The sequence below is a fragment of the Chrysemys picta genome, chromosome 19 (genome assembly GCF_011386835.1).
Source record: "Chrysemys picta bellii isolate R12L10 chromosome 19, ASM1138683v2, whole genome shotgun sequence".
Classification (NCBI taxonomy): domain Eukaryota; kingdom Metazoa; phylum Chordata; order Testudines; family Emydidae; genus Chrysemys; species Chrysemys picta.
The window spans coordinates 25426412-25433450 of record NC_088809.1 but is presented as its reverse complement, the minus strand read 5'-3'; positions in this window follow the sequence as shown (position 1 = coordinate 25433450).

Genomic DNA, 7039 nt, shown 5'->3' with positions numbered 1-7039 from the left:
CTACCCACTAAAAGCTGGATAGTTCAAAATAGCTATTGGGAGGATATAGGTGTGACGAACTGGGACTGTTCTTAATGTGGTCTTTGAATGCTGAGTGGGGAGTGTTGGCTGGGAAGGTTGCAGGGGAGTGTGGCTAGGATGGTCTGAATTGGGGGATGGGAGACTGGATGAGGGAAGATACCTTAGCATGTAACAGGGGAGTTTGAGAGGGAGTTCGCAGGGGGAGGCAGGAGGGCGCGGTGTGTTCTGTACTCCATTCCCCCAGGTGTCGTGGGCAGAGACCGCAGCAGCCATGAGCCAATCAGCAGCAGCAGACAGAATGCAGATGGCGACATGTGGGAGCTGTGGTATGTATATAGTCCTAGCAGGAGACCTGGAACTAAGGTATGTGTGTATGAAGTGTCGCCTGATAGTGTTACTGGAGGAAAAGATTAAGGGGCTGCAGATGCAGGTAGATACCCTGGTGGAGTTTAGGCGGGGGTTTGAGCAGCTGATGGAGGAAAGGCAAGGGGGGGCTGAAGGAGAATGCCCTGTGGCAGAGGTAGAGGCAGAGGTAGAGGACGGTGAGAGGGGAATGGAGCGGGGAGAACAAGGGCAGTGGAAGCATGTGACCGTGAGAAGTAGGCCAAGGAAAAGAAGGGCCAGTGAGGGGGGAATAGAACTCAGGAATAGGTTCGAGTGTTTGGATAGCGAGGTGGAGGGGCAGCAGGTGGCGACTGAAGGTGGGAGGGTGAGGAAGAAGAGAAGAGCAGCTAGTCCAAGAGAGAGAGGGGAGGAGTTGATGGAGACAGCACCAATTCTGGGCCCCAGGAGGATTCAGGAAGGCATAAGGGGGAGCATAAGGGAAGATAGGAACAGGCACAGGTCAGGACTAGAGGGATCGGAGACTAGATTACTAGATCGCACTGTTGCCAGGCAACGGCAGGTGTATGTGATTGGAGACTCTTTACTGAGGAGATTGGACAGGCCTGTGACCAGGGCGGACCCGGAGAACAGAAGGGTGTGCTGTCTCCCGGGCGCAAAGATACGCGATGTGGACCTGCGGTTGAAAAGGATCCTAAAAGGAGCAGATAAGAACCCCTTGATAATCCTTCATGTGGGAACGAATGACACGGCTAGGTTCTCGTTAGAGAGGATCAAGGGAGATTATGCCATGCTGGGGAAGACGCTCAAGGAGATAGAGGCTCAGATTATCTTTAGTGGGATTCTGCCCGTTCCGAGGGAAGGGCAGCAAAGGGCTGATAGGATTGTGAGAATAAATAGTTGGCTAAGGGAGTGGTGCTATAAGGAGGGCTTTGGGATGTATGGCCACTGGGAGGCTTTCGGGGACAGACACCTGTTCTCGCGGGATGGGCTTCACCTGAGTAGGGAAGGAAATAGACTTCTGGGAGGGAGGCTGGCTCATCTAATCAAAAGAGCTTTAAACTAGGAAGTTTGGGGAGACGGTTGGGAGATGCACAGTTAATCTCCACGCCAGATTCCAGTATGGAAAAGGTGAGTAAAAGGAGAGGAGACATAGCCGGGGAGATGAGATTGGACATAGGAAGGACAGGGGGGACGGACACAAGGAGGCCCGCAACATATAGTGCTGCTAATGGGAGACGGGCTAAACGACATACATTAGGGTGTTTATACACCAATGCCAGAAGCCTAGGTAATAAAATGGAGGAATTGGAGCTCTTGGTCCAGGAACTGAAACCGGATATCGTAGGAATAACGGAAACGTGGTGGAATGGCAGTCAAGACTGGAACACAGGTATGGAGGGGTATGCGCTGTTTAGGAAAGACCGGAACAAAGGTAAAGGTGGGGGGGGTGGCCTTGTATGTCAATAGTGAAATAAACTGTAAAGAAATAATAGTGGATGGATTAGATAACACAGAGTCTGTCTGGGCAATACTCACACTGGGTAATAGGACTACTAGAGCCTCTCCGGGGATAGTGCTTGGAGTGTGCTATAGACCGCCGGGATCGACCCAGGATATGGATAAGGAACTATTTAATGTGTTTAGAGAAGTAATTACTAACAGAAACTGTGTAATTATGTAATCCCTGTGTAATCCCTACTCAGACCCTACGCCACCAGCACTCCCAGCTATCTCCGTGACACCACAGATTTCCTGAGGAAACTACAATGCATTGGTGACCTCCCAGAAAACACCATCCTAGCCACCATGGATGTAGAGGCTCTCTACACAAACATCCCACATACAGATGGAATACAAGCTGTCAGGAACAGTATCCCTGATGATGACACAGCACAACTTATTGCTGAGCTCTGTGACTTTATCCTCACGCACAATTATTTCAAATTTGGTGACAATATATACCTCCAGACCAGTGGCACCGCTATGGGCACTCGCATGGCCCCACAATATGCCAACATTTTTATGGCTGACCTGGAACAACGCTTCCTCAGCTCCCGTCCACTCATGCCCCTTCTCTACCTACGCTATATTGATGACATCTTCATCATCTGGACCCATGGGAAGGAGGCCCTGGAAGAATTCCACCATGCTTTCAACAGCTTCCACCCCACCATCAACCTCAGCCTGGACCAATCTACACGGGAGGTCCACTTCCTGGACACCACCGTACAAATAAGCGATGGCCACATTAACACCACCCTATACCGAAAACCCACCGACCGCTACGCCTACCTTCATGCCTCCAGCTTCCACCCCGGTCACACCACACGATCCATCGTCTACAGCCAAGCACTGAGGTACAATCGCATCTGCTCCAACCCCTCAGACAGAGACCAACACCTACAAGATCTTCACCAAGCATTCTCAAAACTACAATACCCACACAAGGAAATAAAGAAACAAATCAACAGAGCCAGACGTGTACCCAGAAGCCTCCTGCTACAAGACAGGCCCAGAAGAGAAACCAACAGAACTCCACTGGCCATCACCTACAGTCCTCAGCTTAAACCTCTCCAACGCATCATCAGTGATCTACAACCCATCCTGGACAATGATCCCTCACTTTCACAGACCTTGGGAGGCAGGCCAGTCCTCGCCCACAGACAACCTGCCAACCTTAAACATATTCTCACCAGCAACCACGGACCGCACCATAACAACTCTAACTCAGGAACCAACCCATGCAACAAACCTCGATGCCAACTCTGCCCACATATCTACACCAGCAACACCATCACTGGACCTAACCAGATCAGCTACACCATCACCGGCTCATTCACCTGCACGTCCACCAATGTTATATATGCCATCATATGCCAGCAATGCCCCTCTGCTATGTACATTGGCCAAACTGGACAGTCACTACGCAAGAGGATAAATGGACACAAGTCAGATATCAGGAATGGCAATATACAAAAACCTGTAGGAGAACACTTCAACCTCCCTGGCCACACAATAGCAGATGTAAAGGTTGCCATCTTACAGCAAAAAAACTTCAGGACCAGACTCCAAAGAGAAACTGCTGAGCTCCAGTTCATTTGTAAATTTGACACCATCAGATCAGGATTAAACAAAGACTGTGAATGGCTATCCAACTACAGAAACAGTTTCTCCTCCCTTGGTGTTCACACCTCAACTGCTAGCAGAGCACCTCACCCTCCCTGATTGAACTAACCTCGTTATCTCCACACTGATATATACCTGCCTCTGGAGATTTCCATTACTTGCATCTGAAGAAGTGAGGTTCTTACCCACGAAAGCTTATGCTCCCAGTACTTCTGTTAGTCTCAAAGGTGCCACAGGACCCTCTGTTGCTTTGTGTAATTATGGGGGACTTTAACTTCCCGGATATAGATTGGGGAACAAATGCTAGTAGCAATAACAGGGCTCAGATGTTCCTAGAAGTGCTTGCTGATCAATTCCTCCATCAAGTGGTAACTGAACCGACGAGGGGGGAGGCCATTTTAGATTTGATTCTGGCAAGTAGTGAGGACCTTGTTGAGGAAGTGGTAGTAGGGGACAATTTGGGCTCCAGTGATCATGAGCTAATTCGGTTTAAAATACACGGAAGGAGTAACAGAACTAAATCAAAGACTAGGGTTTATAATTTTAAAAAGGCCAATTTTAACAAACTAAGGGTACTGGTAAGGGAAGTGGATTGGGCAAACGTATTAATGGATTTAAAAGCAGAAGAAGCCTGGGATTACTTTAAGTTAAAGATGCATGAGCTGTCGGAGGCCTGTATTCCAAAAAAGGGAAAAAGATTACTAAGCAAGAGATTTAGACCGAGCTGGATGAGCGACCGACTCAAAGGGGCGATTAGGAAAAAACAGAAAGCGTATAAAGAGTGGAAGAGGGGAGGGATCAGTAAGGAAATGTACCTAAGTGAAGTCAGAGAATGTAGAGATAGTGTGAGAAAGGCCAAAGGCCGTGTAGAGTTGGAACTAGCGAGGGGAATTAAAAGCAATAGTAAGAGGTTTTACAGCCACATAAATAGGAAGAGAGCAAAGAAAGAAGAAGTGGGACCTCTGAAGTCTATTGCCGGAGAGGAGATTAAAGACAATCTAGGCATGGCGCAATATCTTAATGAATATTTTGCATCGGTGTTTAATGAGGCCAATGAAGGTATTAGGGATACTAGCACCGCTATAGAGGGGCATTCGGGATGGGGGATTACCGTATCCGAGGTGGAAACAAAACTTGAACGCCTTAATGGGGCTAAGTCGGGAGGACCGGACGATCTACATCCGAGAATATTGAAGGAATTGGCGCGGGAAATAGCAGGCCCGTTAGCGATAATATTTAATGAATCTGTAAACTCGGGGGTGGTCCCGTTAGACTGGAGAATAGCTAATGTGGTTCCTATTTTCAAGAAAGGGAAAAAAAGTGATCCGGGTAACTACAGGCCTGTTAGTCTAACATCTGTAGTGTGCAAGGTGTTAGAGAAAATTCTGAAAGAGAAACTAGTTGAGGACCTGGAGGGTAGTGGCAATTGCGATAAATTACAACATGGTTTTACGAAGGGCAGATCGTGCCAAACGAATCTGATCTCCTTCTTTGAGAAAGTAACGGATTTATTAGATAAAGGAAATGCGGTGGACCTAATATACCTGGATTTCAGTAAAGCGTTTGATACTGTACCCCATGAGGAATTATTGGTTAAACTGAAAAACATGGGGATCGATATGAAAATCCAGAAGTGGATAAGGAATTGGTTACTGGGGAGAAAGCAGCGGGTTGTATTAAAGGGTGAACTGTCGGGTTGGAGGGAGGTTACTAGTGGAGTGCCTCAAGGTTCGGTTTTGGGACCCATTTTATTTAATCTATTTATAACTGACCTCGGAACCGATTGCAGGAGTGGGCTGATAAAATTTGCAGATGATACGAAGGTGGGAGGCGTTGTAAATTCGGAGGAGGACAGGGATATCCTGCAGGGAGACTTGAATGAGCTTGTGAATTGGAGTATCAGAAATAAGATGAAATTTAATAGTGAAAAGTGTAAGGTGATGCATTTGGGGATGACTAATAACAATTTTAGTTACAAGATGGGGACGCATTGGTTAGAAGTAACGGAAGAGGAGAAGGACCTAGGGGTTCTTGTAGACCGCAGGATGACTATGAGTCGACAATGTGACGTGGCGGTGAAAAAAGCCAATGCGGTCTTGGGATGCATTAGGCGAGGTATATCTAGTAGGGATAAGGAGGTCCTGCTTCCGTTGTACAAGGCGCTGGTGAGACCTCATTTGGAGTACTGTGTGCAGTTCTGGTCTCCCATGTTTAAAAAAGATGAACTCAAACTGGAACGGGTGCAGAGAAGGGCCACTAGGATGATCAGAGGAATGGAAAAGCTGTCGTACGAAAGGAGACTAGAGGAGCTTGGGTTGTTTAGTCTGACAAAGCGAAGGCTGAGAGGGGATATGATTGCTATCTTTAAATATATTAGAGGGATTAATACAAGGGAGGGAGAAGAATTATTCCAGCTTAGTACTAACGTGGATACCAGAACGAGTGGATACAAACTGGCCGTGGGGAAGTTCAGACTTGAAATTAGACGAAGGTTTCTGACCGTCAGAGGGGTGAAATATTGGAACGGCCTACCGAGGGAAACGGTGGGGGCGACGGACCTGTCTGGTTTTAAGATAAAGTTAGATACGTTTATGGAGGGAATGGTTTAATGGTAAAACATAGTAGTCAAGGAAAGCCAAGCAATGGTGGGTAAATAGTATAATGGCTAACGGGGTCGGGCTGGAGACTCTTGCCTATATGCTCGGGGTCTTACTGATCGCCACATTTGGGGTCGGGAAGGAATTTTCCTCCAGGGCAGATTGGCTGAGCCTCTGGAGGTTTTTCGCCTTCCTCCGCAGCATGGGGCAGGGATCTCTAGCAGGAGGGTCTCTACCGATTGCAGTCACTAAAAACAGGATTGGGGACTTCAACAGCAGAGTCCAGGGAAGGGGTAGGGACGGTTTTATGGCCTGCAGCATGCAGGGGGTCAGACCAGATGATCATAATGGTCCCTTCTGACCTTAAAGTCTATGAGTCTATGAACATGAGAACCTAGGAAGGGGTTAGAGGCCAGGTGACACCTTTGACCGGGAAACTGAACAAAGGCTGAGGAAAGAGTTTTGGAACTGGCTGGTGGAATGGCTGGGAGGCAGACGGGACTCTGACCTCCCAAGGGGGCTGTGGTGTAGTGCCCTGGGACCCCAAGATGGCCCTATCTGAGGGGGTCCTGATGTCTGTGCCTGCAAGACCTGTCTTGGACTGTATTCCTGTCGTCTAAATAAACCGTCTGCTTTACTGGCTGGCTGAAAGTCATGGAGAATTGCAGGAAGCTGGGGGTGCAAGGCCCTGAGCCCCCCACACTCCGTGACAACTGGGGGCAGCGGTGGGATGTACTGCACCCCATGGACGGCGCTTCCTGCAGTAAGTGACTGGGAAGCAGTAAAACGAAGGGGGATAGACGGGGACCAGGTGGGTTGAAGAGTCAGAGAGAGACGGGTCAGGGGGCGATTGACCCCTGGGAGTGTGTGACCAGAGAGAAAGACTGTTGCAGTAACAGGTTCCCCTGGGGAGCCGCAGCGAGCGGTCCCAGGGCGGAGGAGTCTGCAGC